Raw genomic sequence first — 26,170 nt, 5'->3', positions numbered from 1 at the left:
ATGGAATTTTAATTGATAAAATATTACAGTAAACAAATACATTTTTGCAGGATTATATTTGGAGGAGACAGAAATACACCTTGTGAGCCTGTGCACCAGGGACCGTCGTTGTGGAACGGAACACATTTCTAAACACCTAGATCAAGAGGAAAACTACGCTAAAACAATTGGAAGCTGAATGTAAACGCTTTTCATTACTTATATGACTTTGTTACATTCAAATGCATACAGGTGTTTGGGAAAATACTCATGAAACTCCACTTTAAGGTTTAACTTTTAAACGTTTTTTTTCTAAAATTTTTTTTTTTTTTTTTTTTTTTTTTTTTTTTTTTCATTTCACAACTGTGTTAACTTTGTCATTTTTTACTATATACTCTTACATTTTTTAAAATGGAGCTCGGTGAGAAGACAAACTCCTGTTTTATTCTTGGTGCAGCCATCGATTAGTTTATTTCATGGAGTTTATTTTGTAAAAAAAAAAAGTTCTAAACTAGAAGAAAAAGAAAGAGCTCGCTTTTAGTATAGGTTAGAGTTGCTTATGTCAATCTTTAGATATACTATACGTCAAGATGCAAAAATTCAATTTCACCTTTTTTGAGTCCCTCGGGTACGCTTGTTAAAAGACTAGTAACAGCACGTAACTTCTTACGTAGGAAAAAGTGCTTTTAATCTAAAGTACTACATTTACCTGCTGCTGATGATGGCTGAGTTCATAAATCGAGTCTTTTCGCGTCAACTTTAAAGTTGCTTTTGTAAAGTAAGGAGCATTGATGAGATAACTAGCGTTTAAGAGACAAACTTAGGGTCATTAAGAAGAACATTAAATTGTCTGCAGATGTTACTCAATTTTGACGGTTAGATCCATTCGAGGAAAAGGAAAAGAAGCCAAGTTTAGTTAATGACTTTTACCAACGTTTTTACGTCGAAGCATGGGCATGGGTTAACAGAAAACAAAGGTAACGACGAACTCATTGATTCTTTTTAACAATTTAGCAAAGCGTGACGAACACAAGCAGAACTTTCAAAAGGAGATTTGCCAAAAGCAGTTTTAAAGAACAACTTTGAAGAGCAGATTTCAAAAAAGAAACAACTTTTAAGAGCAGATTTCAGGGACCAACAAAACGAAAGAAAGGGAAGTAGAAAGTGCATGTCATTTTTACCGGTCGGTTAAACGAATTCATGTTGGAATACGAAAACAAATAGGAATGAATAAGTAATTGAGTTGAACAGTGAAAATTTGAGACAAAATGTACTGTCCAACTGCAATACTGACAATACCTTAGTTTAGCAAGTAATTGAAGCCCAGCTGACTGATTAATTGAAGGCCAGTAATTGAAGAGCCCAGCTGACTGATTTTTCAATTGTACGGCAACAAAAAGGCATGGGGACAAACCACTCGCCACAAGCATTTGAATATTTACTAAAGCTCGACCTTTCTCAGCGCCTCGATAGGCACGGAAAAAACACACACTTCTACTAAGTCACTGTGTATTAAGGTACATGTCAACTCTTTAACTGTCGAATTTCGTTAGTTTCGGGGCTTCGGGAAGGGCAACCACAAATGTACAAAAGCGAAACATCGTCTTCGGACGCATCAACCGTTTATGCACGAGCACGAGATCAGCGAATCGACCAACTCGTACTTACTTACAGTGAGAAAACGTTAGATAGCGGGAAAAAGCATACTTACCTGACGGTGAAGCAAACCTGATCAACATGGGGCTTCTTCCAGGGTGAGGCTTTTGCATTGCACTTCGCCTGGGCTGACTCTGGGTTGACTGCGATTACCGCTAACGTCGGTAACTCGACCGTACACTTTCTGGCTGTGGGGGCCTGCGTTGGCGCTCGCCCCTTTCTCTTACGATGCAATCAAAAGCATCGCTTCTCGAGCCTAAACATTAGGCTCCTAAATTAGACGCAATGAGCGCTCCCTTTTTTCTTTTTTTAACTGCAGGTGCTGCTGCCCAGTTCCGGCTTCTGCAACTTTTGCCAATTTTCTTTCTCCGTTAAGTGTTACATTACAAGAGCATTATGGAGCTAACTTCTTACGGAGATTAAGTTTCCTTTGTGTTTATAGAATACCAATGGATGGGTGCCAATAAGGTCACGTGCGTGCACACTTTCTATTCATGTTACGCTGGATCCGCGCAAAAGTGAGGAATTTGGTACATCCACGTGACCTATGACGCATTTTTACCAAATTCTCTTACTTTATTCTCCCTTAGGTTAAAGTTTATGTTCAATAACAATGGCTGCCGAGAATGGTTTTGCTTTACACTTTTTCTTCGGAACTTCTGATTTGCTTTGAATGTGCATGCACTTCATTGGAGAGGTATGTCTTTATGCTGTCTACTAGTGTAGTACTATCTTGTTTTGGCTTCCTTGTGGACCCAACCCTAACGTTTGTTCTTTTTTGGGAAGCACCTTAGCAACCCCAAAACATTGAACTTAAAATGTTGGTCAACTAGCATGCGTGTTCGTTTTTACCCAATAGCAATAGTCTCAAACACGGATTTGCAGAAATAAAAGGCACACACTCACACACGCACTTCAAGCTATTATTTTGTTTTGGCTAGGGCAAAACAAAAGCCTACGGCACCAGGAGTTCCCAGGCGGTCACCCATCCAAGTACTACCCTGGCCCGACGGTGCTTAACTTCCGTGATCGGACGAGAACGGGTGTGTTCACCGTGGTATGGTCGTAGGCGAAGAGGTTGTCACCCATTAACGACTTTATACTGTAAACGCCTCATCATGGAATTTTAATTGATAAAATATTACAGTAAACAAATACATTTTTGCAGGATTATATTTGGAGGAGACAGAAATACACCTTGTGAGCCTGTGCACCAGGGACCGTCGTTGTGGAACGGAACACATTTCTAAACACCTAGATCAAGAGGAAAACTACGCTAAAACAATTGGAAGCTGAATGTAAACGCTTTTCATTACTTATATGACTTTGTTACATTCAAATGCATACAGGTGTTTGGGAAAATACTCATGAAACTCCACTTTAAGGTTTAACTTTTAAACGTTTTTTTTCTAAAATTTTTTTTTTTTTTTTTTTTTTTTTTTTTTTTTTTTTTTTCATTTCACAACTGTGTTAACTTTGTCATTTTTTACTATATACTCTTACATTTTTTAAAATGGAGCTCGGTGAGAAGACAAACTCCTGTTTTATTCTTGGTGCAGCCATCGATTAGTTTATTTCATGGAGTTTATTTTGTAAAAAAAAAAAGTTCTAAACTAGAAGAAAAAGAAAGAGCTCGCTTTTAGTATAGGTTAGAGTTGCTTATGTCAATCTTTAGATATACTATACGTCAAGATGCAAAAATTCAATTTCACCTTTTTTGAGTCCCTCGGGTACGCTTGTTAAAAGACTAGTAACAGCACGTAACTTCTTACGTAGGAAAAAGTGCTTTTAATCTAAAGTACTACATTTACCTGCTGCTGATGATGGCTGAGTTCATAAATCGAGTCTTTTCGCGTCAACTTTAAAGTTGCTTTTGTAAAGTAAGGAGCATTGATGAGATAACTAGCGTTTAAGAGACAAACTTAGGGTCATTAAGAAGAACATTAAATTGTCTGCAGATGTTACTCAATTTTGACGGTTAGATCCATTCGAGGAAAAGGAAAAGAAGCCAAGTTTAGTTAATGACTTTTACCAACGTTTTTACGTCGAAGCATGGGCATGGGTTAACAGAAAACAAAGGTAACGACGAACTCATTGATTCTTTTTAACAATTTAGCAAAGCGTGACGAACACAAGCAGAACTTTCAAAAGGAGATTTGCCAAAAGCAGTTTTAAAGAACAACTTTGAAGAGCAGATTTCAAAAAAGAAACAACTTTTAAGAGCAGATTTCAGGGACCAACAAAACGAAAGAAAGGGAAGTAGAAAGTGCATGTCATTTTTACCGGTCGGTTAAACGAATTCATGTTGGAATACGAAAACAAATAGGAATGAATAAGTAATTGAGTTGAACAGTGAAAATTTGAGACAAAATGTACTGTCCAACTGCAATACTGACAATACCTTAGTTTAGCAAGTAATTGAAGCCCAGCTGACTGATTAATTGAAGGCCAGTAATTGAAGAGCCCAGCTGACTGATTTTTCAATTGTACGGCAACAAAAAGGCATGGGGACAAACCACTCGCCACAAGCATTTGAATATTTACTAAAGCTCGACCTTTCTCAGCGCCTCGATAGGCACGGAAAAAACACACACTTCTACTAAGTCACTGTGTATTAAGGTACATGTCAACTCTTTAACTGTCGAATTTCGTTAGTTTCGGGGCTTCGGGAAGGGCAACCACAAATGTACAAAAGCGAAACATCGTCTTCGGACGCATCAACCGTTTATGCACGAGCACGAGATCAGCGAATCGACCAACTCGTACTTACTTACAGTGAGAAAACGTTAGATAGCGGGAAAAAGCATACTTACCTGACGGTGAAGCAAACCTGATCAACATGGGGCTTCTTCCAGGGTGAGGCTTTTGCATTGCACTTCGCCTGGGCTGACTCTGGGTTGACTGCGATTACCGCTAACGTCGGTAACTCGACCGTACACTTTCTGGCTGTGGGGGCCTGCGTTGGCGCTCGCCCCTTTCTCTTACGATGCAATCAAAAGCATCGCTTCTCGAGCCTAAACATTAGGCTCCTAAATTAGACGCAATGAGCGCTCCCTTTTTTCTTTTTTTAACTGCAGGTGCTGCTGCCCAGTTCCGGCTTCTGCAACTTTTGCCAATTTTCTTTCTCCGTTAAGTGTTACATTACAAGAGCATTATGGAGCTAACTTCTTACGGAGATTAAGTTTCCTTTGTGTTTATAGAATACCAATGGATGGGTGCCAATAAGGTCACGTGCGTGCACACTTTCTATTCATGTTACGCTGGATCCGCGCAAAAGTGAGGAATTTGGTACATCCACGTGACCTATGACGCATTTTTACCAAATTCTCTTACTTTATTCTCCCTTAGGTTAAAGTTTATGTTCAATAACAATGGCTGCCGAGAATGGTTTTGCTTTACACTTTTTCTTCGGAACTTCTGATTTGCTTTGAATGTGCATGCACTTCATTGGAGAGGTATGTCTTTATGCTGTCTACTAGTGTAGTACTATCTTGTTTTGGCTTCCTTGTGGACCCAACCCTAACGTTTGTTCTTTTTTGGGAAGCACCTTAGCAACCCCAAAACATTGAACTTAAAATGTTGGTCAACTAGCATGCGTGTTCGTTTTTACCCAATAGCAATAGTCTCAAACACGGATTTGCAGAAATAAAAGGCACACACTCACACACGCACTTCAAGCTATTATTTTGTTTTGGCTAGGGCAAAACAAAAGCCTACGGCACCAGGAGTTCCCAGGCGGTCACCCATCCAAGTACTACCCTGGCCCGACGGTGCTTAACTTCCGTGATCGGACGAGAACGGGTGTGTTCACCGTGGTATGGTCGTAGGCGAAGAGGTTGTCACCCATTAACGACTTTATACTGTAAACGCCTCATCATGGAATTTTAATTGATAAAATATTACAGTAAACAAATACATTTTTGCAGGATTATATTTGGAGGAGACAGAAATACACCTTGTGAGCCTGTGCACCAGGGACCGTCGTTGTGGAACGGAACACATTTCTAAACACCTAGATCAAGAGGAAAACTACGCTAAAACAATTGGAAGCTGAATGTAAACGCTTTTCATTACTTATATGACTTTGTTACATTCAAATGCATACAGGTGTTTGGGAAAATACTCATGAAACTCCACTTTAAGGTTTAACTTTTAAACGTTTTTTTTCTAAAATTTTTTTTTTTTTTTTTTTTTTTTTTTTTTTTTTTCATTTCACAACTGTGTTAACTTTGTCATTTTTTACTATATACTCTTACATTTTTTAAAATGGAGCTCGGTGAGAAGACAAACTCCTGTTTTATTCTTGGTGCAGCCATCGATTAGTTTATTTCATGGAGTTTATTTTGTAAAAAAAAAAAGTTCTAAACTAGAAGAAAAAGAAAGAGCTCGCTTTTAGTATAGGTTAGAGTTGCTTATGTCAATCTTTAGATATACTATACGTCAAGATGCAAAAATTCAATTTCACCTTTTTTGAGTCCCTCGGGTACGCTTGTTAAAAGACTAGTAACAGCACGTAACTTCTTACGTAGGAAAAAGTGCTTTTAATCTAAAGTACTACATTTACCTGCTGCTGATGATGGCTGAGTTCATAAATCGAGTCTTTTCGCGTCAACTTTAAAGTTGCTTTTGTAAAGTAAGGAGCATTGATGAGATAACTAGCGTTTAAGAGACAAACTTAGGGTCATTAAGAAGAACATTAAATTGTCTGCAGATGTTACTCAATTTTGACGGTTAGATCCATTCGAGGAAAAGGAAAAGAAGCCAAGTTTAGTTAATGACTTTTACCAACGTTTTTACGTCGAAGCATGGGCATGGGTTAACAGAAAACAAAGGTAACGACGAACTCATTGATTCTTTTTAACAATTTAGCAAAGCGTGACGAACACAAGCAGAACTTTCAAAAGGAGATTTGCCAAAAGCAGTTTTAAAGAACAACTTTGAAGAGCAGATTTCAAAAAAGAAACAACTTTTAAGAGCAGATTTCAGGGACCAACAAAACGAAAGAAAGGGAAGTAGAAAGTGCATGTCATTTTTACCGGTCGGTTAAACGAATTCATGTTGGAATACGAAAACAAATAGGAATGAATAAGTAATTGAGTTGAACAGTGAAAATTTGAGACAAAATGTACTGTCCAACTGCAATACTGACAATACCTTAGTTTAGCAAGTAATTGAAGCCCAGCTGACTGATTAATTGAAGGCCAGTAATTGAAGAGCCCAGCTGACTGATTTTTCAATTGTACGGCAACAAAAAGGCATGGGGACAAACCACTCGCCACAAGCATTTGAATATTTACTAAAGCTCGACCTTTCTCAGCGCCTCGATAGGCACGGAAAAAACACACACTTCTACTAAGTCACTGTGTATTAAGGTACATGTCAACTCTTTAACTGTCGAATTTCGTTAGTTTCGGGGCTTCGGGAAGGGCAACCACAAATGTACAAAAGCGAAACATCGTCTTCGGACGCATCAACCGTTTATGCACGAGCACGAGATCAGCGAATCGACCAACTCGTACTTACTTACAGTGAGAAAACGTTAGATAGCGGGAAAAAGCATACTTACCTGACGGTGAAGCAAACCTGATCAACATGGGGCTTCTTCCAGGGTGAGGCTTTTGCATTGCACTTCGCCTGGGCTGACTCTGGGTTGACTGCGATTACCGCTAACGTCGGTAACTCGACCGTACACTTTCTGGCTGTGGGGGCCTGCGTTGGCGCTCGCCCCTTTCTCTTACGATGCAATCAAAAGCATCGCTTCTCGAGCCTAAACATTAGGCTCCTAAATTAGACGCAATGAGCGCTCCCTTTTTTCTTTTTTTAACTGCAGGTGCTGCTGCCCAGTTCCGGCTTCTGCAACTTTTGCCAATTTTCTTTCTCCGTTAAGTGTTACATTACAAGAGCATTATGGAGCTAACTTCTTACGGAGATTAAGTTTCCTTTGTGTTTATAGAATACCAATGGATGGGTGCCAATAAGGTCACGTGCGTGCACACTTTCTATTCATGTTACGCTGGATCCGCGCAAAAGTGAGGAATTTGGTACATCCACGTGACCTATGACGCATTTTTACCAAATTCTCTTACTTTATTCTCCCTTAGGTTAAAGTTTATGTTCAATAACAATGGCTGCCGAGAATGGTTTTGCTTTACACTTTTTCTTCGGAACTTCTGATTTGCTTTGAATGTGCATGCACTTCATTGGAGAGGTATGTCTTTATGCTGTCTACTAGTGTAGTACTATCTTGTTTTGGCTTCCTTGTGGACCCAACCCTAACGTTTGTTCTTTTTTGGGAAGCACCTTAGCAACCCCAAAACATTGAACTTAAAATGTTGGTCAACTAGCATGCGTGTTCGTTTTTACCCAATAGCAATAGTCTCAAACACGGATTTGCAGAAATAAAAGGCACACACTCACACACGCACTTCAAGCTATTATTTTGTTTTGGCTAGGGCAAAACAAAAGCCTACGGCACCAGGAGTTCCCAGGCGGTCACCCATCCAAGTACTACCCTGGCCCGACGGTGCTTAACTTCCGTGATCGGACGAGAACGGGTGTGTTCACCGTGGTATGGTCGTAGGCGAAGAGGTTGTCACCCATTAACGACTTTATACTGTAAACGCCTCATCATGGAATTTTAATTGATAAAATATTACAGTAAACAAATACATTTTTGCAGGATTATATTTGGAGGAGACAGAAATACACCTTGTGAGCCTGTGCACCAGGGACCGTCGTTGTGGAACGGAACACATTTCTAAACACCTAGATCAAGAGGAAAACTACGCTAAAACAATTGGAAGCTGAATGTAAACGCTTTTCATTACTTATATGACTTTGTTACATTCAAATGCATACAGGTGTTTGGGAAAATACTCATGAAACTCCACTTTAAGGTTTAACTTTTAAACGTTTTTTTTCTAAAATTTTTTTTTTTTTTTTTTTTTTTTTTTTTTTTTTTTCATTTCACAACTGTGTTAACTTTGTCATTTTTTACTATATACTCTTACATTTTTTAAAATGGAGCTCGGTGAGAAGACAAACTCCTGTTTTATTCTTGGTGCAGCCATCGATTAGTTTATTTCATGGAGTTTATTTTGTAAAAAAAAAAAGTTCTAAACTAGAAGAAAAAGAAAGAGCTCGCTTTTAGTATAGGTTAGAGTTGCTTATGTCAATCTTTAGATATACTATACGTCAAGATGCAAAAATTCAATTTCACCTTTTTTGAGTCCCTCGGGTACGCTTGTTAAAAGACTAGTAACAGCACGTAACTTCTTACGTAGGAAAAAGTGCTTTTAATCTAAAGTACTACATTTACCTGCTGCTGATGATGGCTGAGTTCATAAATCGAGTCTTTTCGCGTCAACTTTAAAGTTGCTTTTGTAAAGTAAGGAGCATTGATGAGATAACTAGCGTTTAAGAGACAAACTTAGGGTCATTAAGAAGAACATTAAATTGTCTGCAGATGTTACTCAATTTTGACGGTTAGATCCATTCGAGGAAAAGGAAAAGAAGCCAAGTTTAGTTAATGACTTTTACCAACGTTTTTACGTCGAAGCATGGGCATGGGTTAACAGAAAACAAAGGTAACGACGAACTCATTGATTCTTTTTAACAATTTAGCAAAGCGTGACGAACACAAGCAGAACTTTCAAAAGGAGATTTGCCAAAAGCAGTTTTAAAGAACAACTTTGAAGAGCAGATTTCAAAAAAGAAACAACTTTTAAGAGCAGATTTCAGGGACCAACAAAACGAAAGAAAGGGAAGTAGAAAGTGCATGTCATTTTTACCGGTCGGTTAAACGAATTCATGTTGGAATACGAAAACAAATAGGAATGAATAAGTAATTGAGTTGAACAGTGAAAATTTGAGACAAAATGTACTGTCCAACTGCAATACTGACAATACCTTAGTTTAGCAAGTAATTGAAGCCCAGCTGACTGATTAATTGAAGGCCAGTAATTGAAGAGCCCAGCTGACTGATTTTTCAATTGTACGGCAACAAAAAGGCATGGGGACAAACCACTCGCCACAAGCATTTGAATATTTACTAAAGCTCGACCTTTCTCAGCGCCTCGATAGGCACGGAAAAAACACACACTTCTACTAAGTCACTGTGTATTAAGGTACATGTCAACTCTTTAACTGTCGAATTTCGTTAGTTTCGGGGCTTCGGGAAGGGCAACCACAAATGTACAAAAGCGAAACATCGTCTTCGGACGCATCAACCGTTTATGCACGAGCACGAGATCAGCGAATCGACCAACTCGTACTTACTTACAGTGAGAAAACGTTAGATAGCGGGAAAAAGCATACTTACCTGACGGTGAAGCAAACCTGATCAACATGGGGCTTCTTCCAGGGTGAGGCTTTTGCATTGCACTTCGCCTGGGCTGACTCTGGGTTGACTGCGATTACCGCTAACGTCGGTAACTCGACCGTACACTTTCTGGCTGTGGGGGCCTGCGTTGGCGCTCGCCCCTTTCTCTTACGATGCAATCAAAAGCATCGCTTCTCGAGCCTAAACATTAGGCTCCTAAATTAGACGCAATGAGCGCTCCCTTTTTTCTTTTTTTAACTGCAGGTGCTGCTGCCCAGTTCCGGCTTCTGCAACTTTTGCCAATTTTCTTTCTCCGTTAAGTGTTACATTACAAGAGCATTATGGAGCTAACTTCTTACGGAGATTAAGTTTCCTTTGTGTTTATAGAATACCAATGGATGGGTGCCAATAAGGTCACGTGCGTGCACACTTTCTATTCATGTTACGCTGGATCCGCGCAAAAGTGAGGAATTTGGTACATCCACGTGACCTATGACGCATTTTTACCAAATTCTCTTACTTTATTCTCCCTTAGGTTAAAGTTTATGTTCAATAACAATGGCTGCCGAGAATGGTTTTGCTTTACACTTTTTCTTCGGAACTTCTGATTTGCTTTGAATGTGCATGCACTTCATTGGAGAGGTATGTCTTTATGCTGTCTACTAGTGTAGTACTATCTTGTTTTGGCTTCCTTGTGGACCCAACCCTAACGTTTGTTCTTTTTTGGGAAGCACCTTAGCAACCCCAAAACATTGAACTTAAAATGTTGGTCAACTAGCATGCGTGTTCGTTTTTACCCAATAGCAATAGTCTCAAACACGGATTTGCAGAAATAAAAGGCACACACTCACACACGCACTTCAAGCTATTATTTTGTTTTGGCTAGGGCAAAACAAAAGCCTACGGCACCAGGAGTTCCCAGGCGGTCACCCATCCAAGTACTACCCTGGCCCGACGGTGCTTAACTTCCGTGATCGGACGAGAACGGGTGTGTTCACCGTGGTATGGTCGTAGGCGAAGAGGTTGTCACCCATTAACGACTTTATACTGTAAACGCCTCATCATGGAATTTTAATTGATAAAATATTACAGTAAACAAATACATTTTTGCAGGATTATATTTGGAGGAGACAGAAATACACCTTGTGAGCCTGTGCACCAGGGACCGTCGTTGTGGAACGGAACACATTTCTAAACACCTAGATCAAGAGGAAAACTACGCTAAAACAATTGGAAGCTGAATGTAAACGCTTTTCATTACTTATATGACTTTGTTACATTCAAATGCATACAGGTGTTTGGGAAAATACTCATGAAACTCCACTTTAAGGTTTAACTTTTAAACGTTTTTTTTCTAAAATTTTTTTTTTTTTTTTTTTTTTTTTTTTTTTTTTTTTTTTCATTTCACAACTGTGTTAACTTTGTCATTTTTTACTATATACTCTTACATTTTTTAAAATGGAGCTCGGTGAGAAGACAAACTCCTGTTTTATTCTTGGTGCAGCCATCGATTAGTTTATTTCATGGAGTTTATTTTGTAAAAAAAAAAAGTTCTAAACTAGAAGAAAAAGAAAGAGCTCGCTTTTAGTATAGGTTAGAGTTGCTTATGTCAATCTTTAGATATACTATACGTCAAGATGCAAAAATTCAATTTCACCTTTTTTGAGTCCCTCGGGTACGCTTGTTAAAAGACTAGTAACAGCACGTAACTTCTTACGTAGGAAAAAGTGCTTTTAATCTAAAGTACTACATTTACCTGCTGCTGATGATGGCTGAGTTCATAAATCGAGTCTTTTCGCGTCAACTTTAAAGTTGCTTTTGTAAAGTAAGGAGCATTGATGAGATAACTAGCGTTTAAGAGACAAACTTAGGGTCATTAAGAAGAACATTAAATTGTCTGCAGATGTTACTCAATTTTGACGGTTAGATCCATTCGAGGAAAAGGAAAAGAAGCCAAGTTTAGTTAATGACTTTTACCAACGTTTTTACGTCGAAGCATGGGCATGGGTTAACAGAAAACAAAGGTAACGACGAACTCATTGATTCTTTTTAACAATTTAGCAAAGCGTGACGAACACAAGCAGAACTTTCAAAAGGAGATTTGCCAAAAGCAGTTTTAAAGAACAACTTTGAAGAGCAGATTTCAAAAAAGAAACAACTTTTAAGAGCAGATTTCAGGGACCAACAAAACGAAAGAAAGGGAAGTAGAAAGTGCATGTCATTTTTACCGGTCGGTTAAACGAATTCATGTTGGAATACGAAAACAAATAGGAATGAATAAGTAATTGAGTTGAACAGTGAAAATTTGAGACAAAATGTACTGTCCAACTGCAATACTGACAATACCTTAGTTTAGCAAGTAATTGAAGCCCAGCTGACTGATTAATTGAAGGCCAGTAATTGAAGAGCCCAGCTGACTGATTTTTCAATTGTACGGCAACAAAAAGGCATGGGGACAAACCACTCGCCACAAGCATTTGAATATTTACTAAAGCTCGACCTTTCTCAGCGCCTCGATAGGCACGGAAAAAACACACACTTCTACTAAGTCACTGTGTATTAAGGTACATGTCAACTCTTTAACTGTCGAATTTCGTTAGTTTCGGGGCTTCGGGAAGGGCAACCACAAATGTACAAAAGCGAAACATCGTCTTCGGACGCATCAACCGTTTATGCACGAGCACGAGATCAGCGAATCGACCAACTCGTACTTACTTACAGTGAGAAAACGTTAGATAGCGGGAAAAAGCATACTTACCTGACGGTGAAGCAAACCTGATCAACATGGGGCTTCTTCCAGGGTGAGGCTTTTGCATTGCACTTCGCCTGGGCTGACTCTGGGTTGACTGCGATTACCGCTAACGTCGGTAACTCGACCGTACACTTTCTGGCTGTGGGGGCCTGCGTTGGCGCTCGCCCCTTTCTCTTACGATGCAATCAAAAGCATCGCTTCTCGAGCCTAAACATTAGGCTCCTAAATTAGACGCAATGAGCGCTCCCTTTTTTCTTTTTTTAACTGCAGGTGCTGCTGCCCAGTTCCGGCTTCTGCAACTTTTGCCAATTTTCTTTCTCCGTTAAGTGTTACATTACAAGAGCATTATGGAGCTAACTTCTTACGGAGATTAAGTTTCCTTTGTGTTTATAGAATACCAATGGATGGGTGCCAATAAGGTCACGTGCGTGCACACTTTCTATTCATGTTACGCTGGATCCGCGCAAAAGTGAGGAATTTGGTACATCCACGTGACCTATGACGCATTTTTACCAAATTCTCTTACTTTATTCTCCCTTAGGTTAAAGTTTATGTTCAATAACAATGGCTGCCGAGAATGGTTTTGCTTTACACTTTTTCTTCGGAACTTCTGATTTGCTTTGAATGTGCATGCACTTCATTGGAGAGGTATGTCTTTATGCTGTCTACTAGTGTAGTACTATCTTGTTTTGGCTTCCTTGTGGACCCAACCCTAACGTTTGTTCTTTTTTGGGAAGCACCTTAGCAACCCCAAAACATTGAACTTAAAATGTTGGTCAACTAGCATGCGTGTTCGTTTTTACCCAATAGCAATAGTCTCAAACACGGATTTGCAGAAATAAAAGGCACACACTCACACACGCACTTCAAGCTATTATTTTGTTTTGGCTAGGGCAAAACAAAAGCCTACGGCACCAGGAGTTCCCAGGCGGTCACCCATCCAAGTACTACCCTGGCCCGACGGTGCTTAACTTCCGTGATCGGACGAGAACGGGTGTGTTCACCGTGGTATGGTCGTAGGCGAAGAGGTTGTCACCCATTAACGACTTTATACTGTAAACGCCTCATCATGGAATTTTAATTGATAAAATATTACAGTAAACAAATACATTTTTGCAGGATTATATTTGGAGGAGACAGAAATACACCTTGTGAGCCTGTGCACCAGGGACCGTCGTTGTGGAACGGAACACATTTCTAAACACCTAGATCAAGAGGAAAACTACGCTAAAACAATTGGAAGCTGAATGTAAACGCTTTTCATTACTTATATGACTTTGTTACATTCAAATGCATACAGGTGTTTGGGAAAATACTCATGAAACTCCACTTTAAGGTTTAACTTTTAAACGTTTTTTTTCTAAAATTTTTTTTTTTTTTTTTTTTTTTTTTTTTTTTTTTTTTTCATTTCACAACTGTGTTAACTTTGTCATTTTTTACTATATACTCTTACATTTTTTAAAATGGAGCTCGGTGAGAAGACAAACTCCTGTTTTATTCTTGGTGCAGCCATCGATTAGTTTATTTCATGGAGTTTATTTTGTAAAAAAAAAAAGTTCTAAACTAGAAGAAAAAGAAAGAGCTCGCTTTTAGTATAGGTTAGAGTTGCTTATGTCAATCTTTAGATATACTATACGTCAAGATGCAAAAATTCAATTTCACCTTTTTTGAGTCCCTCGGGTACGCTTGTTAAAAGACTAGTAACAGCACGTAACTTCTTACGTAGGAAAAAGTGCTTTTAATCTAAAGTACTACATTTACCTGCTGCTGATGATGGCTGAGTTCATAAATCGAGTCTTTTCGCGTCAACTTTAAAGTTGCTTTTGTAAAGTAAGGAGCATTGATGAGATAACTAGCGTTTAAGAGACAAACTTAGGGTCATTAAGAAGAACATTAAATTGTCTGCAGATGTTACTCAATTTTGACGGTTAGATCCATTCGAGGAAAAGGAAAAGAAGCCAAGTTTAGTTAATGACTTTTACCAACGTTTTTACGTCGAAGCATGGGCATGGGTTAACAGAAAACAAAGGTAACGACGAACTCATTGATTCTTTTTAACAATTTAGCAAAGCGTGACGAACACAAGCAGAACTTTCAAAAGGAGATTTGCCAAAAGCAGTTTTAAAGAACAACTTTGAAGAGCAGATTTCAAAAAAGAAACAACTTTTAAGAGCAGATTTCAGGGACCAACAAAACGAAAGAAAGGGAAGTAGAAAGTGCATGTCATTTTTACCGGTCGGTTAAACGAATTCATGTTGGAATACGAAAACAAATAGGAATGAATAAGTAATTGAGTTGAACAGTGAAAATTTGAGACAAAATGTACTGTCCAACTGCAATACTGACAATACCTTAGTTTAGCAAGTAATTGAAGCCCAGCTGACTGATTAATTGAAGGCCAGTAATTGAAGAGCCCAGCTGACTGATTTTTCAATTGTACGGCAACAAAAAGGCATGGGGACAAACCACTCGCCACAAGCATTTGAATATTTACTAAAGCTCGACCTTTCTCAGCGCCTCGATAGGCACGGAAAAAACACACACTTCTACTAAGTCACTGTGTATTAAGGTACATGTCAACTCTTTAACTGTCGAATTTCGTTAGTTTCGGGGCTTCGGGAAGGGCAACCACAAATGTACAAAAGCGAAACATCGTCTTCGGACGCATCAACCGTTTATGCACGAGCACGAGATCAGCGAATCGACCAACTCGTACTTACTTACAGTGAGAAAACGTTAGATAGCGGGAAAAAGCATACTTACCTGACGGTGAAGCAAACCTGATCAACATGGGGCTTCTTCCAGGGTGAGGCTTTTGCATTGCACTTCGCCTGGGCTGACTCTGGGTTGACTGCGATTACCGCTAACGTCGGTAACTCGACCGTACACTTTCTGGCTGTGGGGGCCTGCGTTGGCGCTCGCCCCTTTCTCTTACGATGCAATCAAAAGCATCGCTTCTCGAGCCTAAACATTAGGCTCCTAAATTAGACGCAATGAGCGCTCCCTTTTTTCTTTTTTTTAACTGCAGGTGCTGCTGCCCAGTTCCGGCTTCTGCAACTTTTGCCAATTTTCTTTCTCCGTTAAGTGTTACATTACAAGAGCATTATGGAGCTAACTTCTTACGGAGATTAAGTTTCCTTTGTGTTTATAGAATACCAATGGATGGGTGCCAATAAGGTCACGTGCGTGCACACTTTCTATTCATGTTACGCTGGATCCGCGCAAAAAGTGAGGAATTTGGTACATCCACGTGACCTATGACGCATTTTTACCAAATTCTCTTACTTTATTCTCCCTTAGGTTAAAGTTTATGTTCAATAACAATGGCTGCCGAGAATGGTTTTGCTTTACACTTTTTCTTCGGAACTTCTGATTTGCTTTGAATGTGCATGCACTTCATTGGAGAGGTATGTCTTTATGCTGTCTACTAGTGTAGTACTATCTTGTTTTGGCTTCCTTGTGGACCCAACCCTAACGTTTGTTCTTTTTTGGGAAGCACCTTAGCAACCCCAAAACATTGAACTTAAAATGTTGGTCAACTAGCATGCGTGTTCGTTTTTACCCAATAGCAATAGTCTCAAACACGGATTTGCAGAAATAAAAGGCACACACTCACACACGCACTTCAAGCTATTATTTTGTTTTGGCTAGGGCAAAACAAAAGCCTACGGCACCAGGAGTTCCCAGGCGGTCACCCATCCAAGTACTACCCTGGCCCGACGGTGCTTAACTTCCGTGATCGGACGAGAACGGGTGTGTTCACCGTGGTATGGTCGTAGGCGAAGAGGTTGTCACCCATTAACGACTTTATACTGTAAACGCCTCATCATGGAATTTTAATTGATAAAATATTACAGTAAACAAATACATTTTTGCAGGATTATATTTGGAGGAGACAGAAATACACCTTGTGAGCCTGTGCACCAGGGACCGTCGTTGTGGAACGGAACACATTTCTAAACACCTAGATCAAGAGGAAAACTACGCTAAAACAATTGGAAGCTGAATGTAAACGCTTTTCATTACTTATATGACTTTGTTACATTCAAATGCATACAGGTGTTTGGGAAAATACTCATGAAACTCCACTTTAAGGTTTAACTTTTAAACGTTTTTTTTTCTAAAATTTTTTTTTTTTTTTTTTTTTTTTTTTTTTTTTTTTTTCATTTCACAACTGTGTTAACTTTGTCATTTTTTACTATATACTCTTACATTTTTTAAAATGGAGCTCGGTGAGAAGACAAACTCCTGTTTTATTCTTGGTGCAGCCATCGATTAGTTTATTTCATGGAGTTTATTTTGTAAAAAAAAAAAGTTCTAAACTAGAAGAAAAAGAAAGAGCTCGCTTTTAGTATAGGTTAGAGTTGCTTATGTCAATCTTTAGATATACTATACGTCAAGATGCAAAAATTCAATTTCACCTTTTTTGAGTCCCTCGGGTACGCTTGTTAAAAGACTAGTAACAGCACGTAACTTCTTACGTAGGAAAAAGTGCTTTTAATCTAAAGTACTACATTTACCTGCTGCTGATGATGGCTGAGTTCATAAATCGAGTCTTTTCGCGTCAACTTTAAAGTTGCTTTTGTAAAGTAAGGAGCATTGATGAGATAACTAGCGTTTAAGAGACAAACTTAGGGTCATTAAGAAGAACATTAAATTGTCTGCAGATGTTACTCAATTTTGACGGTTAGATCCATTCGAGGAAAAGGAAAAGAAGCCAAGTTTAGTTAATGACTTTTACCAACGTTTTTACGTCGAAGCATGGGCATGGGTTAACAGAAAACAAAGGTAACGACGAACTCATTGATTCTTTTTAACAATTTAGCAAAGCGTGACGAACACAAGCAGAACTTTCAAAAGGAGATTTGCCAAAAGCAGTTTTAAAGAACAACTTTGAAGAGCAGATTTCAAAAAAGAAACAACTTTTAAGAGCAGATTTCAGGGACCAACAAAACGAAAGAAAGGGAAGTAGAAAGTGCATGTCATTTTTACCGGTCGGTTAAACGAATTCATGTTGGAATACGAAAACAAATAGGAATGAATAAGTAATTGAGTTGAACAGTGAAAATTTGAGACAAAATGTACTGTCCAACTGCAATACTGACAATACCTTAGTTTAGCAAGTAATTGAAGCCCAGCTGACTGATTAATTGAAGGCCAGTAATTGAAGAGCCCAGCTGACTGATTTTTCAATTGTACGGCAACAAAAAGGCATGGGGACAAACCACTCGCCACAAGCATTTGAATATTTACTAAAGCTCGACCTTTCTCAGCGCCTCGATAGGCACGGAAAAAACACACACTTCTACTAAGTACTGTGTATTAAGGTACATGTCAACTCTTTAACTGTCGAATTTCGTTAGTTTCGGGCTTCGGGAAGGGCAACCACAAATGTACAAAAGCGAAACATCGTCTTCGGACGCATCAACCGTTTATGCACGAGCACGAGATCAGCGAATCGACCAACTCGTACTTACTTACAGTGAGAAAACGTTAGATAGCGGGAAAAAGCATACTTACCTGACGGTGAAGCAAACCTGATCAACATGGGGCTTCTTCCAGGGTGAGGCTTTTGCATTGCACTTCGCCTGGGCTGACTCTGGGTTGACTGCGATTACCGCTAACGTCGGTAACTCGACCGTACACTTTCTGGCTGTGGGGGCCTGCGTTGGCGCTCGCCCCTTTCTCTTACGATGCAATCAAAAGCATCGCTTCTCGAGCCTAAACATTAGGCTCCTAAATTAGACGCAATGAGCGCTCCCTTTTTTCTTTTTTTAACTGCAGGTGCTGCTGCCCAGTTCCGGCTTCTGCAACTTTTGCCAATTTTCTTTCTCCGTTAAGTGTTACATTACAAGAGCATTATGGAGCTAACTTCTTACGGAGATTAAGTTTCCTTTGTGTTTATAGAATACCAATGGATGGGTGCCAATAAGGTCACGTGCGTGCACACTTTCTATTCATGTTACGCTGGATCCGCGCAAAAGTGAGGAATTTGGTACATCCACGTGACCTATGACGCATTTTTACCAAATTCTCTTACTTTATTCTCCCTTAGGTTAAAGTTTATGTTCAATAACAATGGCTGCCGAGAATGGTTTTGCTTTACACTTTTTCTTCGGAACTTCTGATTTGCTTTGAATGTGCATGCACTTCATTGGAGAGGTATGTCTTTATGCTGTCTACTAGTGTAGTACTATCTTGTTTTGGCTTCCTTGTGGACCCAACCCTAACGTTTGTTCTTTTTTGGGAAGCACCTTAGCAACCCCAAAACATTGAACTTAAAATGTTGGTCAACTAGCATGCGTGTTCGTTTTTACCCAATAGCAATAGTCTCAAACACGGATTTGCAGAAATAAAAGGCACACACTCACACACGCACTTCAAGCTATTATTTTGTTTTGGCTAGGGCAAAACAAAAGCCTACGGCACCAGGAGTTCCCAGGCGGTCACCCATCCAAGTACTACCCTGGCCCGACGGTGCTTAACTTCCGTGATCGGACGAGAACGGGTGTGTTCACCGTGGTATGGTCGTAGGCGAAGAGGTTGTCACCCATTAACGACTTTATACTGTAAACGCCTCATCATGGAATTTTAATTGATAAAATATTACAGTAAACAAATACATTTTTGCAGGATTATATTTGGAGGAGACAGAAATACACCTTGTGAGCCTGTGCACCAGGGACCGTCGTTGTGGAACGGAACACATTTCTAAACACCTAGATCAAGAGGAAAACTACGCTAAAACAATTGGAAGCTGAATGTAAACGCTTTTCATTACTTATATGACTTTGTTACATTCAAATGCATACAGGTGTTTGGGAAAATACTCATGAAACTCCACTTTAAGGTTTAACTTTTAAACGTTTTTTTTCTAAAATTTTTTTTTTTTTTTTTTTTTTTTTTTTTTTTTTTTTTTCATTTCACAACTGTGTTAACTTTGTCATTTTTTACTATATACTCTTACATTTTTTAAAATGGAGCTCGGTGAGAAGACAAACTCCTGTTTTATTCTTGGTGCAGCCATCGATTAGTTTATTTCATGGAGTTTATTTTGTAAAAAAAAAAAGTTCTAAACTAGAAGAAAAAGAAAGAGCTCGCTTTTAGTATAGGTTAGAGTTGCTTATGTCAATCTTTAGATATACTATACGTCAAGATGCAAAAATTCAATTTCACCTTTTTTGAGTCCCTCGGGTACGCTTGTTAAAAGACTAGTAACAGCACGTAACTTCTTACGTAGGAAAAAGTGCTTTTAATCTAAAGTACTACATTTACCTGCTGCTGATGATGGCTGAGTTCATAAATCGAGTCTTTTCGCGTCAACTTTAAAGTTGCTTTTGTAAAGTAAGGAGCATTGATGAGATAACTAGCGTTTAAGAGACAAACTTAGGGTCATTAAGAAGAACATTAAATTGTCTGCAGATGTTACTCAATTTTGACGGTTAGATCCATTCGAGGAAAAGGAAAAGAAGCCAAGTTTAGTTAATGACTTTTACCAACGTTTTTACGTCGAAGCATGGGCATGGGTTAACAGAAAACAAAGGTAACGACGAACTCATTGATTCTTTTTAACAATTTAGCAAAGCGTGACGAACACAAGCAGAACTTTCAAAAGGAGATTTGCCAAAAGCAGTTTTAAAGAACAACTTTGAAGAGCAGATTTCAAAAAAGAAACAACTTTTAAGAGCAGATTTCAGGGACCAACAAAACGAAAGAAAGGGAAGTAGAAAGTGCATGTCATTTTTACCGGTCGGTTAAACGAATTCATGTTGGAAATACGAAAACAAATAGGAATGAATAAGTAATTGAGTTGAACAGTGAAAATTTGAGACAAAATGTACTGTCCAACTGCAATACTGACAATACCTTAGTTTAGCAAGTAATTGAAGCCCAGCTGACTGATTAATTGAAGGCCAGTAATTGAAGAGCCCAGCTGACTGATTTTTCAATTGTACGGCAACAAAAAGGCATGGGGACAAACCACTCGCCACAAGCATTTGAATATTTACTAAAGCTCGACCTTTCTCAGCGCCTCGATAGGCACGGAAAAAACACACACTTCTACTAAGTCACTGTGTATTAAGGTACATGTCAACTCTTTAACTGTCGAATTTCGTTAGTTTCGGGGCTTCGGGAAGGGCAACCACAAATGTACAAAAGCGAAACATCGTCTTCGGACGCATCAACCGTTTATGCACGAGCACGAGATCAGCGAATCGACCAACTCGTACTTACTTACAGTGAGAAAACGTTAGATAGCGGGAAAAAGCATACTTACCTGACGGTGAAGCAAACCTGATCAACATGGGGCTTCTTCCAGGGTGAGGCTTTTGCATTGCACTTCGCCTGGGCTGACTCTGGGTTGACTGCGATTACCGCTAACGTCGGTAACTCGACCGTACACTTTCTGGCTGTGGGGGCCTGCGTTGGCGCTCGCCCCTTTCTCTTACGATGCAATCAAAAGCATCGCTTCTCGAGCCTAAACATTAGGCTCCTAAATTAGACGCAATGAGCGCTCCCTTTTTTCTTTTTTTAACTGCAGGTGCTGCTGCCCAGTTCCGGCTTCTGCAACTTTTGCCAATTTTCTTTCTCCGTTAAGTGTTACATTACAAGAGCATTATGGAGCTAACTTCTTACGGAGATTAAGTTTCCTTTGTGTTTATAGAATACCAATGGATGGGTGCCAATAAGGTCACGTGCGTGCACACTTTCTATTCATGTTACGCTGGATCCGCGCAAAAGTGAGGAATTTGGTACATCCACGTGACCTATGACGCATTTTTACCAAATTCTCTTACTTTATTCTCCCTTAGGTTAAAGTTTATGTTCAATAACAATGGCTGCCGAGAATGGTTTTGCTTTACACTTTTTCTTCGGAACTTCTGATTTGCTTTGAATGTGCATGCACTTCATTGGAGAGGTATGTCTTTATGCTGTCTACTAGTGTAGTACTATCTTGTTTTGGCTTCCTTGTGGACCCAACCCTAACGTTTGTTCTTTTTTGGGAAGCACCTTAGCAACCCCAAAACATTGAACTTAAAATGTTGGTCAACTAGCATGCGTGTTCGTTTTTACCCAATAGCAATAGTCTCAAACACGGATTTGCAGAAAATAAAAGGCACACACTCACACACGCACTTCAAGCTATTATTTTGTTTTGGCTAGGGCAAAACAAAAGCCTACGGCACCAGGAGTTCCCAGGCGGTCACCCATCCAAGTACTACCCTGGCCCGACGGTGCTTAACTTCCGTGATCGGACGAGAACGGGTGTGTTCACCGTGGTATGGTCGTAGGCGAAGAGGTTGTCACCCATTAACGACTTTATACTGTAAACGCCTCATCATGGAATTTTAATTGATAAAATATTACAGTAAACAAATACATTTTTGCAGGATTATATTTGGAGGAGACAGAAATACACCTTGTGAGCCTGTGCACCAGGGACCGTCGTTGTGGAACGGAACACTGGAACGGAACACATTTCTAAACACCTAGATCAAGAGGAAAACTACGCTAAAACAATTGGAAGCTGAATGTAAACGCTTTTCATTACTTATATGACTTTGTTACATTCAAATGCATACAGGTGTTTGGGAAAATACTCATGAAACTCCACTTTAAGGTTTAACTTTTAAACGTTTTTTTCTAAAATTTTTTTTTTTTTTTTTTTTTTTTTTTTTTTTTTTTTTTTTTCATTTCACAACTGTGTTAACTTTGTCATTTTTTACTATATACTCTTACATTTTTTAAAATGGAGCTCGGTGAGAAGACAAACTCCTGTTTTATTCTTGGTGCAGCCATCGATTAGTTTATTTCATGGAGTTTATTTTGTAAAAAAAAAGTTCTAAACTAGAAGAAAAAGAAAGAGCTCGCTTTTAGTATAGGTTAGAGTAACTTATGTCAATCTTTAGATATACTATACGTCAAGATGCAAAAATTCAATTTCACCTTTTTTGAGTCCCTCGGGTACGCTTGTTAAAAGACTAGTAACAGCACGTAACTTCTTACGTAGGAAAAGTTGCTTTTAATCTAAAGTACTACATTTACCTGCTGGTGATGATGGCTGAGTTCATAAATCGAGTCTTTTCGCGTCAACTTTAAAGTTGCTTTTGTAAAGTAAGGAGCATTGATGAGATAACTAGCGTTTAAGAGACAAACTTAGGGTCATTAAGAAGAACATTAAATTGTCTGCAGATGTTACTCAATTTTGACGGTTAGATCCATTCGAGGAAAAGGAAAAGAAGCCAAGTTTAGTTAATGACTTTTACCAACGTTTTTACGTCGAAGCATGGGCATGGGTTAACAGAAAACAAAGGTAACGACGAACTCATTGATTCTTTTTAACAATTTAGCAAAGCGTGACGAACACAAGCAGAACTTTCAAAAGGAGATTTGCCAAAAGCAGTTTTAAAGAACAACTTTGAAGAGCAGATTTCAAAAAAGAAACAACTTTTAAGAGCAGATTTCAGGGACCAACAAAACGAAAGAAAGGGAAGTAGAAAGTGCATGTCATTTTTACTGGTCGGTTAAACGAATTCATGTTGGAATACGAAACAAATAGGAATGAATAAGTAATTGAGTTGAACAGTGAAAATTTGAGACAAAATGTACTGTCCAACTGCAATACTGACAATACCTTAGTTTAGCAAGTAATTGAAGCCCAGCTGACTGATTAATTGAAGGCCAGTAATTGAAGAGCCCAGCTGACTGATTTTTCAATTGTACGGCAACAAAAAGGCATGGGGACAAACCACTCGCCACAAGCATTTGAATATTTACTAAAGCTCGACCTTTCTCAGCGCCTCGATAGGCACGGAAAAAACACACACTTCTACTAAGTCACTGTGTATTAAGGTACATGTCAATTCTTTAACTGTCGAATTTCGTTAGTTTCGGGGCTTCAGGAAGGGCAACCACAAATGTACAAAAGCGAAACATCGTCTTCGGACGCATCAACCATTTATGCACGAGCACGAGATCAGCCAATCGACCAACTCGTACTTACTTACAGTGAGAAAACGTTAGATAGCGGGAAAAAGCATACTTACCTGACGGTGAAGCAAACCTGATCAACATGGGGCTTCTTCCAGGGTGAGGCTTTTGTATTGCACTTCGCCTGGGCTGACTCTGGGTTGACTGCGATTACCGCTAACGTCGGTAACTCGACCGTACACTTTCTGGCTGTGGGGGCCTGCGTTGGCGCTCGCCCCTTTCTCTTACGATGCAATCAAAAGCATCGCTTCTCGAGCCTAAACATTAGGCTCCTAAATTAGACGCAATGAGCGCTCCTTTTTTCTTTTTTTAACTGCAGGTGCTGCTGCCCAGTTCCGGCTTCTGCAACTTTTGCCAATTTTCTTTCTCCGTTAAGTGTTACATTACAAGAGCATTATGGAGCTAACTTCTTACGGAGATTAAGTTTCCTTTGTGTTTATAGAATACCAATGGATGGGTGCCAATAAGGTCACGTGCGTGCACACTTTCTATTCATGTTACGCTGGATCCGCGCAAAAGTGAGGAATTTGGTACATCCACGTGACCTATGACGCATTTTACCAAATTCTCTTACTTTATTCTCCCTTAGGTTATAGTTTATGTTCAATAAAAATGGCTGCCGAGAATGGTTTTGCTTTACACTTTTTCTTCGGAACTTCTGATTTGCTTTGAATGTGCATGCACTTCATTGGAGAGGTATGTCTTTATGCTGTCTACTAGTGTAGTACTATCTTGTTTTGGCTTCCTTGTGGACCCAACCCTAACGTTTGTTCTTTTTTGGGAAGCACTTAGCAACCCCAAAACATTGAACTTAAAATGTTGGTCAACTAGCATGCGTGTTCGTTTTTACCCAATAGCAATAGTCTCAAACACGGATTTGCAGAAATAAAAGGCACACACTCACACACGCACTTCAAGCTATTATTTTGTTTTGGCTAGGGCAAAACGAAAGCCTACGGCACCAGGAGTTCCCAGGCGGTCACCCATCCAAGTACTACCCTGGCCCGACGGTGCTTAACTTCCGTGATCGGACGAGAACGGGTGTGTTCACCGTGGTATGGTCGTAGGCGAAGAGGTTGTCACCCATTAACGACTTTATACTGTAAACGCCTCATCATGGAATTTTAATTGATAAAATATTACAGTAAACAAATACATTTTTGCAGGATTATATTTGGAGGAGACAGAAATACACCTTGTGAGCCTGTGCACCAGGGACCGTCGTTGTGGAACGGAACACATTTCTAAACACCTAGATCAAGAGGAAAACTACGCTAAAACAATTGGAAGCTGAATGTAAACGCTTTTCATTACTTATATGACTTTGTTACATTCAAATGCATACAGGTGTTTGGGAAAATACTCATGAAACTCCACTTTAAGGTTTAACTTTTAAACGTTTTTTTCTAAAATTTTTTTTTTTTTTTTTTTTTTTTTTTTTTTTTTTTTTTTTTTTCATTTCACAACTGTGTTAACTTTGTCATTTTTTACTATATACTCTTACATTTTTTAAAATGGAGCTCGGTGAGAAGACAAACTCCTGTTTTATTCTTGGTGCAGCCATCGATTAGTTTATTTCATGGAGTTTATTTTGTAAAAAAAAGTTCTAAACTAGAAGAAAAAGAAAGAGCTCGCTTTTAGTATAGGTTAGAGTAACTTATGTCAATCTTTAGATATACTATACGTCAAGATGCAAAAATTCAATTTCACCTTTTTTGAGTCCCTCGGGTACGCTTGTTAAAAGACTAGTAACAGCACGTAACTTCTTACGTAGGAAAAAGTGCTTTTAATCTAAAGTACTACATTTACCTGCTGCTGATGATGGCTGAGTTCATAAATCGAGTCTTTTCGCGTCAACTTTAAAGTTGCTTTTGTAAAGTAAGGAGCATTGATGAGATAACTAGCGTTTAAGAGACAAACTTAGGGTCATTAAGAAGAACATTAAATTGTCTGCAGATGTTACTCAATTTTGACGGTTAGATCCATTCGAGGAAAAGGAAAAGAAGCCAAGTTTAGTTAATGACTTTTACCAACGTTTTTACGTCGAAGCATGGGCATGGGTTAACAGAAAACAAAGGTAACGACGAACTCATTGATTCTTTTTAACAATTTAGCAAAGCGTGACGAACACAAGCAGAACTTTCAAAAGGAGATTTGCCAAAAGCAGTTTTAAAGAACAACTTTGAAGAGCAGATTTCAAAAAAGAAACAACTTTTAAGAGCAGATTTCAGGGACCAACAAAACGAAAGAAAGGGAAGTAGAAAGTGCATGTCATTTTTACCGGTCGGTTAAACGAATTCATGTTGGAATACGAAAACAAATAGGAATGAATAAGTAATTGAGTTGAACAGTGAAAATTTGAGACAAAATGTACTGTCCAACTGCAATACTGACAATACCTTAGTTTAGCAAGTAATTGAAGCCCAGCTGACTGATTAATTGAAGGCCAGTAATTGAAGAGCCCAGCTGAC

General features: G+C 39.0%; 18 non-coding genes across 18 annotated transcripts; 9 read left to right on the top strand and 9 right to left on the bottom strand.

Annotated features, from left to right (window-relative positions):
• The first annotated feature begins 1,682 nt into the window (after window positions 1-1,682).
• On the top strand, window positions 1,683-1,854 carry LOC149876372 (U1 spliceosomal RNA). Its single transcript, XR_016448762.1, has one exon. It is a non-coding gene; the product is annotated as a U1 spliceosomal RNA (small nuclear RNA).
• Window positions 1,855-2,587: 733 nt separating this feature from the next.
• LOC149876371 (5S ribosomal RNA) lies at window positions 2,588-2,706 on the bottom strand. The gene has a single exon (XR_016448784.1). It is a non-coding gene; the product is annotated as a 5S ribosomal RNA (ribosomal RNA).
• A 1,734-nt stretch (window positions 2,707-4,440) lies between these two features.
• On the top strand, window positions 4,441-4,612 carry LOC149876370 (U1 spliceosomal RNA). Its single transcript, XR_016448761.1, has one exon. It is a non-coding gene; the product is annotated as a U1 spliceosomal RNA (small nuclear RNA).
• Window positions 4,613-5,345: 733 nt separating this feature from the next.
• Window positions 5,346-5,464, bottom strand: LOC149876369 (5S ribosomal RNA). The gene has a single exon (XR_016448783.1). It is a non-coding gene; the product is annotated as a 5S ribosomal RNA (ribosomal RNA).
• A 1,729-nt stretch (window positions 5,465-7,193) lies between these two features.
• Window positions 7,194-7,365, top strand: LOC149876368 (U1 spliceosomal RNA). Its single transcript, XR_016448760.1, has one exon. It is a non-coding gene; the product is annotated as a U1 spliceosomal RNA (small nuclear RNA).
• Window positions 7,366-8,098: 733 nt separating this feature from the next.
• Window positions 8,099-8,217, bottom strand: LOC149876367 (5S ribosomal RNA). Its single transcript, XR_016448781.1, has one exon. It is a non-coding gene; the product is annotated as a 5S ribosomal RNA (ribosomal RNA).
• A 1,730-nt stretch (window positions 8,218-9,947) lies between these two features.
• Window positions 9,948-10,119, top strand: LOC149876366 (U1 spliceosomal RNA). The gene has a single exon (XR_016448759.1). It is a non-coding gene; the product is annotated as a U1 spliceosomal RNA (small nuclear RNA).
• Window positions 10,120-10,852: 733 nt separating this feature from the next.
• On the bottom strand, window positions 10,853-10,971 carry LOC149876365 (5S ribosomal RNA). Its single transcript, XR_016448780.1, has one exon. It is a non-coding gene; the product is annotated as a 5S ribosomal RNA (ribosomal RNA).
• Window positions 10,972-12,705: 1,734 nt separating this feature from the next.
• LOC149876364 (U1 spliceosomal RNA) lies at window positions 12,706-12,877 on the top strand. The gene has a single exon (XR_016448758.1). It is a non-coding gene; the product is annotated as a U1 spliceosomal RNA (small nuclear RNA).
• A 733-nt stretch (window positions 12,878-13,610) lies between these two features.
• LOC149876363 (5S ribosomal RNA) lies at window positions 13,611-13,729 on the bottom strand. Its single transcript, XR_016448779.1, has one exon. It is a non-coding gene; the product is annotated as a 5S ribosomal RNA (ribosomal RNA).
• A 1,733-nt stretch (window positions 13,730-15,462) lies between these two features.
• LOC149876362 (U1 spliceosomal RNA) lies at window positions 15,463-15,634 on the top strand. Its single transcript, XR_016448757.1, has one exon. It is a non-coding gene; the product is annotated as a U1 spliceosomal RNA (small nuclear RNA).
• Window positions 15,635-16,369: 735 nt separating this feature from the next.
• LOC149876361 (5S ribosomal RNA) lies at window positions 16,370-16,488 on the bottom strand. Its single transcript, XR_016448778.1, has one exon. It is a non-coding gene; the product is annotated as a 5S ribosomal RNA (ribosomal RNA).
• Window positions 16,489-18,219: 1,731 nt separating this feature from the next.
• LOC149876360 (U1 spliceosomal RNA) lies at window positions 18,220-18,391 on the top strand. Its single transcript, XR_016448756.1, has one exon. It is a non-coding gene; the product is annotated as a U1 spliceosomal RNA (small nuclear RNA).
• Window positions 18,392-19,124: 733 nt separating this feature from the next.
• LOC149876359 (5S ribosomal RNA) lies at window positions 19,125-19,243 on the bottom strand. Its single transcript, XR_016448777.1, has one exon. It is a non-coding gene; the product is annotated as a 5S ribosomal RNA (ribosomal RNA).
• Window positions 19,244-20,977: 1,734 nt separating this feature from the next.
• On the top strand, window positions 20,978-21,149 carry LOC149876358 (U1 spliceosomal RNA). The gene has a single exon (XR_016448755.1). It is a non-coding gene; the product is annotated as a U1 spliceosomal RNA (small nuclear RNA).
• Window positions 21,150-21,883: 734 nt separating this feature from the next.
• On the bottom strand, window positions 21,884-22,002 carry LOC149876357 (5S ribosomal RNA). The gene has a single exon (XR_016448775.1). It is a non-coding gene; the product is annotated as a 5S ribosomal RNA (ribosomal RNA).
• A 1,745-nt stretch (window positions 22,003-23,747) lies between these two features.
• LOC149876356 (U1 spliceosomal RNA) lies at window positions 23,748-23,919 on the top strand. Its single transcript, XR_016448767.1, has one exon. It is a non-coding gene; the product is annotated as a U1 spliceosomal RNA (small nuclear RNA).
• A 730-nt stretch (window positions 23,920-24,649) lies between these two features.
• On the bottom strand, window positions 24,650-24,768 carry LOC149876355 (5S ribosomal RNA). Its single transcript, XR_016448774.1, has one exon. It is a non-coding gene; the product is annotated as a 5S ribosomal RNA (ribosomal RNA).
• Window positions 24,769-26,170: the final 1,402 nt, after the last annotated feature.

Source organism: Hydra viridissima, unplaced genomic scaffold, assembly GCF_058129835.1.
Source record: "Hydra viridissima isolate aposymbiotic clone 2 unplaced genomic scaffold, HvirCarnegie_v1 scaffold_21, whole genome shotgun sequence".
Classification (NCBI taxonomy): Eukaryota; Metazoa; Cnidaria; class Hydrozoa; order Anthoathecata; family Hydridae; genus Hydra; species Hydra viridissima.
This window is presented reverse-complemented; position numbering and strand designations above follow the sequence as displayed.